Source organism: Phoca vitulina, unplaced genomic scaffold (assembly GCF_004348235.1).
Source record: "Phoca vitulina isolate PV1807 unplaced genomic scaffold, GSC_HSeal_1.0 scaffold12, whole genome shotgun sequence".
NCBI lineage: Eukaryota > Metazoa > Chordata > Mammalia > Carnivora > Phocidae > Phoca > Phoca vitulina.
In genome coordinates this window covers 36,115,792-36,128,876 of record NW_022589715.1, presented here as the reverse complement: position 1 = coordinate 36,128,876, position 13,085 = coordinate 36,115,792, and the positions used below count along the sequence as shown (strand labels likewise).

The following is a 13,085-nucleotide window of genomic DNA, read 5'->3' as shown; positions in this document are numbered from 1 at the left end:
TTAGAGGTATTTTCAAGAGCAAATAGTTATTTTCCTCAGGGCTACGATTATCTTTGTACCCTTTAGACTCCCAATTTATTCCCTTAAAAAAATTCTTGCAAATTACTAGTAGCCTGTATAGAAACCACGAGTAAGGGCAAAATTCCTGGTGACTCCTGCATTCTGGCTCCCCTCCCCCGCCCCACCGCCACCCCGTTTCTTTGACAAAAATACTGGTGTATTATTTTTCTATGGCTGCCGTAACCAAATGCCAGACTGGATGGCTTAAGTAACAGAGACTTATTTTCTCACAATTTTAGAGGCTGAAAGTCTGAGATTCAGGTTAGTCAGCAGGGTTGATTTCTTCTGAGGCCTCTCTCCTTGGCTTGCAAAATGTCTGTCTTCTCCCTGTGTCCTCACACAGTTGTCCCTCTGCATGTGCATGTGTCTGGTGTCTCTTTGTGTCCAAATTTCCTCTTCCTATAAGGACACCAGTCATTGGATTAGGGCTAACCCTAAAGTCCTGGTTTTAACTTAATCATTTCTTTAAAGACATTATCTCCAAATATGATTACATTCTGAGAGGGTTAGGGCTTTAACATAGGAACTTGGGAGCACACAATTCAGCCTCTAAAAACTGGACTTCCAAAATATTTGGTAGAATGATATTTTTCCATTCATCTCAGCTAACTTACTTAGAGATTCATCCCCCCAACCTTCATTCTCTTCTGTATGTTTATTTAGAACTGATTGAAGGTGATTTATTACAATTAATGTAGGTGGTTGTGTTTGTTGTTTTAAGAAGTGAGGGTCGGGGAAAGAGAAAAAAGCTTATTTAAGAAAACAAATAAATCTTGCCTGAATTTTTTTAAAAAGAGAAGGTCATCTCTTTCTTCTCCTAGAATAGCATGGTGGCAGGACAGACGGTTTTACCACAGGGGCTAAGAAAGCAGGTTTTCGAGTCCGCTCCGCACATACTAACTCTGACGTTGAACAGGTTGCTCAGCCACACTATTCCCTTGATTGATTCTGCCTCTGTATAGTGTGGATAATAAGTAGAACTGTTTCAAAGAATTGCTGGGAGGATTAATTGAGATGATATGTGCAAAGTGCGTGGCATGGTGCCAAGCTCACAGTAAATGCTAATTATGGTCTGAATGTTTATGTGCTTCTCAAATTCATATGGTAAAGCCCTAACCCCAATGTGATGGTATTCAGAGGCAGGACTTTGGGAAGTAATTAGGTTTAGAGTAGATCATGAGAGTGGGACTCTCATGCTAAGCTTCGTGCCCTTACAAGAAGAGAAAAAGAGAGATTTTTATCTCTTTAGGAGCACCACCAAGGAAAAGCGATATGGCACAGCCAAAAGGCAGCTATCTACAAGCTGCAAAGTGGGCCCTCAGCAGACACTGATTCTGCCCACACCTTGATCTTGGACTTCCCAGCCTCCAGAACTATGAGAAATAAATTTCTGTTGATCAAGCCACCCAGTCTATGATACGTTGTTATAGTAGCCCTAGCAGACTAAGAGAGTGCTCAATAAATATTATTTACCTAATAATAATAATAACAATAACCCCAGACACAGAAAGCTACACTGTTCACTGGTGCTGGACAGAATGTAATACCCTTCCTGAATTTCCTCTGATTATAGATTGTTAGAGGTGGAGCTAGGTGCAAGTTCTTTTTCTGTTAGTTTAAGTGGACTTTGATAGAGAGTTGGATTCACAAAGTGTAGATAAAACACAAGTAGGCTTTAATGTTAACTCCTGTCCTCCAAAGATCCAAGGATCCTTGGTCAAAAAGTAATGAGTCAGAGGAACATTGGAATAGAGGGGCTGGGGTTTCTGGCAGCCTGACTGTCCCCAGGAGCCTGGCTTGTTTTCCTCTGGAGAAGCTCAGTCTGTGAAGCATGAGTGGCACATACCAGCTGTGTGTCCTCTGGTCTCTTAGTGAGACAAGCCACCAGGCCCTCTCCTTGTCCACTGGACAGAGGCTCAGCCTGAGTCTGGGAGTCCCAGACACAGCAGAGGCCACAGGATATTCAGGACTGGGCTGCCAGACAGAGGTTACCCACAAGTCTTTGTAAAATGTGTAGTTAAGTGCCAAACACGTTCTTAGGATTAGGTCAAGTGTTGCCAGCAGTACTCAATATGCCGTACTGTAATCAACTTGCATCAGCCAGCACTTTATTCTTAAGGCCCTCAGGGCTCAACTACTTTAGAAACAGTCCAGTAACTAAGGAAATATCTATTGTTATCTATTGTTTTAAAGTTGCATTTCCTTAAGGAGCCCTTGGCTTCATAAAGGGGATTGTCCCATGTGAAAATCTACTTCAAGATACAGCCCTTAGTCTTGAGAGAAGCTTGGGAAGTAGAAAGGCACTTTGAATTGAATACAAAAACAAGGAGTTGGAGCTATGTTAAAATAATAATGCTAAGGATACTAATAGCTGATGTTTATTGAGCATTTTCTCTATGGGAGATACCATGCTAGGCTCTTTATATTTTTTATCGTATTTAATCTCCATAATCCTACGAGATAGGTATATTATCTCAAGTTAACAGATCAATAATGAAGTTTTTAAAAAGGATTGCCAGGATTCAAACCCACCGATTTGGGCTATTTATTTAGGCTTCATTGCAATCAATGCAGTAGTTGCTGTATCTGGATGATGATAAGAATCACCTGTAGTTTTTTTAAACACGTATTTTAATACTGTACATAACTGTAAAAGTATGAAAATATAGCACAAGAGATGATTTTTATAATTGTCAATTGGGAAAGACCATTCTAAGGAACAGACAAAATCTCTGATTTAAATTACATACAAAGTTAAAAGCTTTTAGAAAGTAGCAAGAAAAAGATCAACCAGACAATACAAAAATGGGTATAGGATATAAACAGGAAGTTAGTTCATGGAAGAAATGAGAATGACGAATAAACATACGAAATGAAGCTGAAAATAAAAATTAAAAATGAGATACTTTTATTTTTAAAATATTTTATTTACTTATTTTACAGAGAGAGAGAGAGCATAAGCGGGGGGGCAGCAGAGGGAGAAGGAGAAGCAGACTCTCCCCACTGAGCAGGGAGCCCAACTCGGGGCTCGACCCCAGGATTCTGGGATCATGACCTGAGCTGAAGACAGACGCCCAACCAACTGAGCCACCCAGGTGCCCTGAGATACTCTTTTTAATATGTTAAATCGGCAAAATTTTTAATTATGAAAAATACTTAGCATCAATGAGTTGTGAAGAAATGGGCCATTTTGTACGTTTTGTAGGTAAGAGTAGAAAATGATACAGCTCTTTGGAAGGGCAATTTTTCAATATATATATTAAAATTTTTAATTCACATATCTTTTATGCAAAAATTCCATTTCTATACTACAAAAAACCACATACAAATGAAGATAGAGTATAAGGATGTCCATAGAAATTTTTTTTTTGCATGTTTAAAACCAATATGTTAGGACAATAGTGAAAACAAGGTAAAGGCTAAAACATTTATGATATTTTATACTATGGAATACTATATAGCCATTAAAAATAATAAAAATAGATAATTTTATTTATTTCTAAAGATTTTATTTATTTTAGAGATAGAGAGTGCAAGCAGGAGGGGCAGAGGTAGGGGGAGAGAGAATCTCCAGCAGGTTCCGCCCAGTGCAGGGCTCGATCCCATGACCCTGAAATCATGACCTGAGCTGAAACCAATAGTCTGATGCTTAACTGACTGTGCCACCCAGGCACCCTGAAAAATAGATAATTTTAGATAGATCTAGATATAAATCAGAATAACATGAAGTGAAAAAGTTAATTTATAGAACAGTATGTGTAGTCCAATTTTAATTATGAAAAATGCATACACAAATAAATTACAAGTGAATACCTAAAGAGACTGTAAATACACATCTGTATTTAATAGTAATTAGCTCTGTGAGGGGTAGCTGTTGAGGGTATAGCAAGAGCATTCTTTCATGTTCTTATTTGTATTGTATGGAGTGTGTTGATTTTTAGTCATCAACATATATATTTCTTTTTCATTTAAATTTTTATGAAGTGGCCCCGCCCAAGTGATTGAAAATATTATTGCTTTTAGAAAATATGATTGACTTTTATATTAATAGATAAAAATATATGCATGGATAAAAAGATAGACCATAGACAGGGTCTTTAGAGGAGATAGGTTTTCTTTCTGCTTTCCATATATTATTGGCCAGATATTCTATAGTGAGTACTACTGTTCCACCCACAATGTATTGAAAAGAAAATCCCAAAGATTGGGATCCAGGGGTTAGCATTTTATGAAGCTCCTGAGATAAGTCTAGCAGTTAGTTGGGTTTCAGAGTAACTGCCAAAGGCTTCACATCTCCAAAGGATTTAAAGGCTACGAGAACCTTAGAATCTGAATATGCCTAGAAAGAGTGATTTCACTTAAATTTTGCTTGAAGGTAAATTCTAGAGAATTTAATAGTTTCCTTTACATTCATGAATACTGATTCAGCATTCCTTTTTGGCTTCCAGATTCTCAATCCACTGTGGTGATGCTATTATTTTGGTGAGTTTTCCACACTTGCTGAATATCCTATACCTCATGCTGCTATTTGTATTAACTGCATATGGTCGATGCTCTAATTCCAAAGTCAACACTTCTGAGTGTGTATTTAATTGTTTACAGAATAAGCAGTGGGGTGGTTTTAGAAAGCCCATGACTGGTTTTCCACCTCTTCTTTTACCTCTTCTTTTCTTTTTGTTTGGGATATGTTGCAGAGTTTTTCAGGCTATGGCAGTCTTAGAAAGAGACATGATTACACTTCATATATGAGCTCCTTCTTTTTCTATATCTGTTGTTGGAAAGGAAGGGCCAGATGTGTGTATTTTTAAAAGAACCTTGAATTAATCTACATAACTTTGAACAATCATGTCTGCCTGCCGTCAAGTCTTTCTGACACACCAGTATGCACACCAAATGTTTGTCCACTTAACAATGAGACACTTATTTTTGTATTCCCAGATTTACTGGTATTCGCTTAGAATGCAATTTCCTTCCGTATGAACGTGAGACAGGATCCATTTTCCCTTGTCTGCTCAATAGTTCTATACTGACCCATTTTGCCTTCTGCCCCCTGTGTGTTTCTTATTTTGGAGGTCAGATTTGGGTGAACTGTTATATCCGCCATGGCTACTAAAACAAAAATCTTTGGAGAAAAATACAAAATATATATTTGTGGTTTGTCTGTATCTTGAGGGTCTTCTTCACATTTCATATTTTGGAATCTTAGTGATGCTCGAGTTCCTAACCTTTTGGTTAAAGTACCTACCCCTGGCTAAGTGTCTCTTGCTACAAAAAAAGCTACAAGAATGGGGACTGTTATCAAGGGGGGGAAAGCTCTTCAATAATTAGGATTCATCTACAACTAGAGCATTTTATTAATTACACATTGTAATCACATGGATAGACACAAAACCAATCGTGCAAGTCTGTATTTAGAGGTTTGTAGACAGAAGACTTAACGTAAACATAGAAATGTTAAACCTACTCAGCTGTAACCTGCAAAGAAGATAACAAGAAGGATTCTGTTCTCTGTATGATTTGTGAACAATGCTAAGTAAATATTCATCATTAATATATAATAACTGTTGCTTTTGGCAGTTCACTTTTCATTTAATTTGATAATGTGTCCAGTAAATGAAGTGATACAGGCTACAGTGTTTTACCAACACAATTGCATATTTTCAATCATTGTTAAATGAAGGCAGCTCAAGGCAAAGCTTTAACCCCCACTAGTTTTGTGTGTGATAAAAAGAGAAGGCGCTATCAATCTTTATTGTCTGTCTCGCTTACTGTAATTGCATTCAATAGTCCACTGATTCTGTTGTCTGTGCTAATGTCAGGAACAGAGGAGAGCCAGATGCTCAGACTTGATCATATGCATCCAGTGGCCACTTTGATAAGTTGGCAGCAAGTCGCTGGGTTTGATGATAAATTGTTAACGCTATAGATTATGAACAGCTGAACACTGCAAGTGTACATGGAGGAAACTTCTTACCTTGTTTTAAATCTGGCATCATGATGCTAACTAAAGGGCATGTCATGTATTATTCAAACGCATCTTGCACTGGAAATGTGCCAATGACTCATTGTATCCCTATGAATAGTAAAAGCAACAACAACAACAAAAATCCACAGTGATTTGAACATGACATTAATGGTCCCAGGATTATGAAAAGCATTTTGAAATACTGTTTAATAGTTTTGATTATCTAATTCAACAAGAAGAAAGCTTCTAAGTTGTATTCACATTTAATCCATATTAAATCGTGCTCTTCCTGGTCATTTCTGTTATATTAGCTGATAATGAGGATGTTTTCTAAAAACAAACTGGTTTTTCATTAGTTAAAACCCATGGCAATTTGCTTGTGAAGGGACATAAATTGGAGCTGCGGGGCAAGCGCTGTGTTGAAATTTTTGCCAAGATTTTATTTCATGTAGATATTCTGCTTCTAAGAGAGATGTGATATAGGCCATTTGTACAGAGTATATAATAGGTCTTATTTCTGTTGAGCTTATGTGACAGTTGTAAAAGTTCATGTCATGGTTTTTAAGTCATTAGCCAACTCTTACAGTTGTTTAAAAAAGCTGAGATGACGGTGAACTGTATAACAGTCTCATACCAGGGAACACTGAGCTGTTGACCACATTTTAAATGGAAAATCCTAAGTACATCCAGATGAATATTTCTTTACCATTGGAGGAATTGCTGTCTGATCATTATATGGTTCAGTTTCCCTAAAATAAACACATACAAGAAATACTGTTGGATTTAAGGATCGAGACAAGAAATGTCTCTTGCCTAACTGGTGTGTTCCTTTTTTAGATAATGGAGATTTTGTAACCCATTGTGAATTCCTTTTTGCCTGTGCTGCTAGGAAACTCAAAAGTCATTCATACTAACTTTTTCTTTTTAAGTTTTTATTTAAATTCCAGTTAGTTAACATACAATGTAATATTAGTTTCAGGTGTACAGTTTAATGATTCAACACTTCCATACAACACCCAGTGCTCATCATAACAAGTACACTCCTTAATCCCCATCACCTATTTAACCCATCCCCTCACCCACCTCCCCTCTGGTAACCATCAGTTTGTTCTCCATAGTTAATCTGTTTCTTGGTTTGCTTCTCTCTCTCCCTCTCTCTTTCTCTTTTTCCCTATGCTCCTTTGTTTAGTTTCTTAAAATTTGTACTCACTTTTTTAAGCTAAGTTTTCAGCTATGATTATCTCTTTTCTATTTCTCCTTCATTATTTTCTTGTGACTTTATCTTGTTTTTCTTGTCTTTTATTGGCAGGATGGATATATTAGGTAAATGGATAGCAGAGAGAAGAGAGGGAATAAACTTTACCATGAGGTTTTAAGGGCAGAATCCTGAGGCATTTACTGTGTCACCAGAGTAAGAATTGATCTCTAGTTATTACCAAGATAGGATTCCAGCTGGCATTGGAAAAGTTACTTCAACCTCTGTGGGGGTCAGTTCCTCATCTTAAAAAAAAATGGATATAATAAAAACATTTAATTCATAAGATTCTGGTGAGGTTTAATTAATATAAAGTAAACATTTAATCAGTGTTAGCAACTGTGATGGTGGTAGTGTTTATGTGAACTCTAGAAGGTAAAGATAATACAGTATGACCCAAATGTTAGAATTTAATTCTGCTGACATCTGCAACTGAGTCCAAACCGTAAGGTGATCTCATGCTCAATTTGGTGTATTACAAGTTAGATCCTGTTTTAAGCAATGATATATGAGACTATTGGTTTACTCATTCGATTATTTAAGAGATGCACTCTTCATTCATAAAAGATGTTTAACTTTGTAAAATTCTTCATTTTAGTGTTCTTTGGGGGGGATTCAGGCTTTTCTGTAAAAATGAGTGATTTAAATTTATATAGGATTTGCAAGAGCTTGTTGTTGGTCTATAGTAAGATCCTGTTCTCCTTCACTGAACCTTGAGAAAGAGTTTGACCCAGATGAACCCTCTCTCCTGGATCTCTAGGATTATTGCTTATCTTTTATTTATTGTGAGGAAACTCTCAGTTTCCTGTGGCCTGATGGGGGCTGCTCCTTCCCAGGCTTGCTCCTGCCTGTCAGTCCCTTATATGTTATAGTGCCTGGGGCTTGCCTTCGGGCTCCTGGCCACTCCACCTATACACTCCCCCTTGTGACTTCACCCAATCCAGAGGCTTTAGTGTCCATCTCTTTGCCGGTGGCTGTCAAATTCCCATCTCCAGTGTGGCCCCTCTCACATACTTCATTTCACTTATCCAACTGTGTATTCAACATCTCACCTTAGATGTAAATAATCATCTAAAATCTAGCTTGTTCCCCACCCTCAGGCTATCTCATTCTCCAGTCATACTTATTTCAGTGAGTATTACCACCATCTGAAGTCGCTCAAGCCAAAAACTTAGTTATCATCCTTGCTTCTGCTTTGCCTTCACCCACTATACCAATCTACTAGAAAGTCCTGTTGGGGCTATCTCTGGACCATATAGGATCTGGTCTGCTTCTATCCACCTTTTCTTTCCCCACCTTAGCCAATATGCCTAAACCACCTGCCTATCTTTCCCTTATCCCACTGCAACAGCCTCCTGGTCTCTCTGTTTCCCCTCATGCTTCCCTTATCATCTGTGCTCCATAAAGCTGTATTTTAAAAACAAATAATATCATGGTGCTGACTTCTTCCTAAATCCTTCCAATGGCTTTCTATCATACTGAGGATAAAAGCTAAATTTTTTTCCCATTGTCTGTGAGAGCCTACTTTTCTCAAGTCATCTCTTCTGTACCCTCATCCCTTTGTTTCAGGCATGTCAACCCTGCTTTTACTCAGGGCCTTTGCGTAGATGTTTTGTCTGCTTGGAACACTCTTTCCAAAGATTTATACGGGGCTGGCTCTTTCGTGTCATTCAGGTCTCAGCTTGGGTGCCGCCTCCCTTAGCCTCTCCCAACATGCATCCCCTGCTGTTGCTTATATTTTATTTCCTTCAAAGCTTATAAAATTGTCTGATTATTTCCTTTATTTATTTGCCTATTTTCTGTATTCCACTACTAACATGTGAGCTTCATGAGAACATGAACCTTTTTTACCTTGCTTACCCGTGAGCATTGTGCTCAGCATATTGGTTAAGACTGCAGACTCTGGGATCAGATTCACCAGTCTGGATGCTGTCACCGACACCCACCGTTGTGTCATTTCACACCAGTTGCTTCATTCTGTGTGGCTCAGTTTTCCCATATGAAATGGAGACCATGTTAGCATCTGCTCATTACTGTTATTATGGGGAAAGGATATGAAAAATGTGAAATATTTATGACAAGTCTGGCACTCGATAGTTTTTGTGTTTTCTTACTCAGAATAGTCGCTCTATACAGTTGATGTTCAATAAATACATGTTGAATAACATGTGAAAAGATACATAATGATATTTCATGTTTTGTTGATGAATATTTCTGAATATTATCTATTCTAGTATTAATTTATGAAAAGATCTTATGGTAATTTTTTTGACCTCAGGAGAGTATTTAAATATTTATAATGTTTAACCCAATGGCCTATTATTAACAATTATGTTGTCATTTAAATTTCTAAAGTTGATATGTTCAATCTTGATACCTTAGTTAATAATTTTTGGCAAATTAGCTCACTCATCATAAATGGTGAAATCGCTTGGCTATTTTTCTTAATAGAGCTTTAAAGGTTGATAACTATTTTCTCTTATTATATACATGTGAAAATTATTTGGGAAAATTAGAAAATACGGTTAAACAAAATGAAAAAATAAAAACGATCTGCAGTTCCTGATTTTTTATGTATACTCACACTTGAAGATTTGTCCGTATATTATCATGTGTATTTTGTTTGATATTAGCTGTCTATGTAAGCCTGAAACAAAGGCAGTGGGAGACAGTTTATTTGAGAAGTAATCCCAGGGAGATCACTTGTATTGCTATGGTTAACTGCATTGCTTTTTTGAAATTGATTTTTTTCAGCTTTTGTTGCATATATATATAGAACTACAATTGATTTTTAAAATTGTATCCTAAGACCTTATTAGACATCGTAGCTTTTTTTTTGTAGAATTTTCTATGTATATAATTATATTGTCTGAATAAAGACCATTTTACCTATTCCTTTCCAATTTTATGTCTTTTATTTCTTTCTCTTGTCTTATTACACTATATAGGACCTCCAGTAAAATGAAGTGGTGAGAGCAGAAACCTTTACCTTCCAGTCTTAGAGAGAAAATATTCAATACATAACCATTAAATCTGATGTTAGTTGTGGGTTTTTAGCTGATACCCTCTATCACACTGAGGTAGTTCCCTTCCTTTCTAGTTTTCAGGGAGTTTTTATCATGAATGAATGTTATATTTTGTCATTTTTTTTCTCCTGCATCTGTCTCCTGCTTTTTAAAAAGCATATGGCTTTTCTTTTTTATTTGGTTGATATAATGAATTTCATTGATTTATGTTCAAACATGAAACCAGCCTTAAGTGTATTAGCTATGAATTATTATCATAACCACTTGATTATGATGTATTATCTTTTTAATGTATTGTTGGACTCAATTTGCTAATATTTTGTAAAGGATTCTTGTGTGTTTATTCATGAGAAGTATCAGTTTGTAGTTTTTTGTTTTTATATTCCTGAGAATATCTTTACCAGGTTTTGATATGAGTTATGTTGGCTCATAAAATGAGTTGGAAAATGACCTCCCTTCCCTTATTTTTGGGAAAAGTTCATGTGAAATCATTGCAATTACTTTTAAAAAATATTTGATAGAATTCACCAGTGAAACCAGATGGGTCTGGCATTTTCCTTGTGGGGGAAAGTTTTCAATAACAATTTAAATTTATTTAGTTGATATGGGGCTATGCAAATTTTCTATTTCTTCTGTGTCACTTCTGGAAAATTGCATTTTATAAGAAATGTATTCATTTCTTGTAAATTCTTAAATTTATGATATATATTTGTATATAATATTTTCTTAATAACCTTATATTATTTATAGGATCTGTCATGATAGTCCCGTTTTTATTTCTGATATTGGTATTTTGTGTTCTCTCTTTCTTGGTCAGTTTTGATACAAGTTTATCAATTTTATTAATCTTTTAAAATCAAATTTTGTTTTGTCACTTTTTTCTATTGCTTGTTTTCTATTTCATTGATTGCTGGTTTTTTCTTCTTTTTTTCTTTCTATTTGGGTTTAATATAATTCTCTTCCTTTTCTGACCTCTTAAGATAGAAAGTCAGATCACTGATTTTTATTCCTTTTTTGACCCTTTACTAATATAAACATAATACTATACATTCATTTTTAACCACTACCTAAGTTGTATCCCAAAACTATTGATATGTTGGGTTGTCATTAGTAGTCAGTTTGAATATTTTCTAATTTCTCTTTATGATTTCTTCTTTGATCCACAGGTCAAATTAATGTATTATTTAATTTTAAAGTATTTGGGGAACTTTTTAGCTACCTTATTTTTGTTGATTCTAGATTTTAATTCCATTGTTATAAAAAATGCTCTGTAAGATTTCAATACTTTTAAATTTATTCAGATTGATTTAGAGCCCACTGTATAGATGAAAAGATTAGTGAATTCTGCAGTTGTTGGGTATACTATTCCATAAATGTCATTTAGGTCAACAGTGGAAGTATTGTATATCCTTATAGAATTATGTCTCACTTGTTCTGTCAGTTATTGAGAGTGTCAAAATCTACAACTAAGGCCATACATAGTTCTCTGTTTCTGTCAGAGTTTGTTTTAGGTATTTTGAAACTCTGTTATTAGGTGTATACACAGTTTGTCATGTCATGACTTCCTGATAAATTTACCCTTTGTTCATTATGTATTGTCCCTTTTTATTTCTTGTAATACTTTCTGACTTGAAGTCAGATTTGCCTAATATTATTATAGCTACACCCCTTTCTCCTGAAGCTTTGGGCTATTTCTCCTATCTTTGGTTTAACAAATGTTAAAAACCAAGCCCCTGGATTTCCAAGAAGGAGCTCCATGCATATCTCCATTCAGTCCTTCCCAGGGCATTACATGAGTTTTCTTCTCTGATTTTCAGGTTTTTCTTCAGTTCTGGTCTGGGGATTTAGTCAGCCTTCTTGCTTGCTCAATTCTACATTAAAATGTGTTTATTATGTTTTATTCAGTATTTCTAGATATTTCTAGCAGGAAGAACTTTCAGGTTATCTTGTCTACCATACTGATGAAATTATCAGTCTCACTATGTCTTTTTATTAATATTTGAATTTAATTTTCAATTCTTTAAAAATAAATGTAAAGAATAGTAAGAACTATAGCTATTACTCAAATCTTGAGATTTCTGATACATGAAGATTATAATGGAAGTTCATAAGCTGTTTCAGTATTTCAAAATTCCTGGTGTAACTTATTTTATATGAATATACAAAAATGCTGTGCATACTAACTAGTGCATCATGTCTCTTTGCTTTTCACTAAAATATTATCTCAGTGTGATAACAATGATTAGATAGTGTTGATCAGAAACTCTAGCTCTTGATGACATCTGAGATTAATGAAACATTTTCGTTAAACCAAATACTGATCAAAATATTTCAGATATTTCCAATTTCATAGTGGTGAGAATTTCACACAATCTCTTTTTCAATATTCTTCAATTTTTGCAGTATTTTTGTTTATAATTTATCCCAATAATTTGTAAATGTTGCCTTATTGTATTGCTAACCTCTTATTTATACTATATTTTGTTCCATTGTCCTTATCCATGCATTTTTATGCTAAAGAATCCACATTTTATAAAAAATAAACACAGAACCACAGGGAAAAGCAAAGTAAAAGTAGTCTTCGCACATGCATGCTGCGTGAACAGCAGGGTGTGGGTAGGGGCAGAGGGAGAGGGAGAGGGAAAATCTTAAGCAGGCTCCACACCCAGCATGGGGCTCAATCTCAGGACCCTGAGATCATGACCTGAGCCAAAATCAAGAGTCAGACACTTAACTGACTGAGCCACCCAGGCGCCCCCAAAGTAGTCTTTGCTTATGT

The 13,085-nt window shown here is 35.7% G+C and overlaps 1 long non-coding RNA gene across 4 annotated transcripts in view; it reads left to right on the top strand.

Moving 5' to 3' along the window:
- Nucleotides 1-13,085, top strand: part of LOC116636279 — a 491,383-nt gene that overhangs the window by 221,291 nt on the left and 257,007 nt on the right. For 2 of the 4 annotated variants that reach the window (XR_004300311.1, XR_004300308.1), the window contains exon 3: nucleotides 4,509-4,542. This is a non-coding gene — a long non-coding RNA (uncharacterized LOC116636279). Of the gene's footprint in view, nucleotides 1-3,003; nucleotides 3,044-3,115; nucleotides 3,156-4,508; nucleotides 4,543-13,085 lie in introns of those variants that run through there. The other 2 variants (XR_004300309.1, XR_004300310.1) reach the window with 2 other exon arrangements.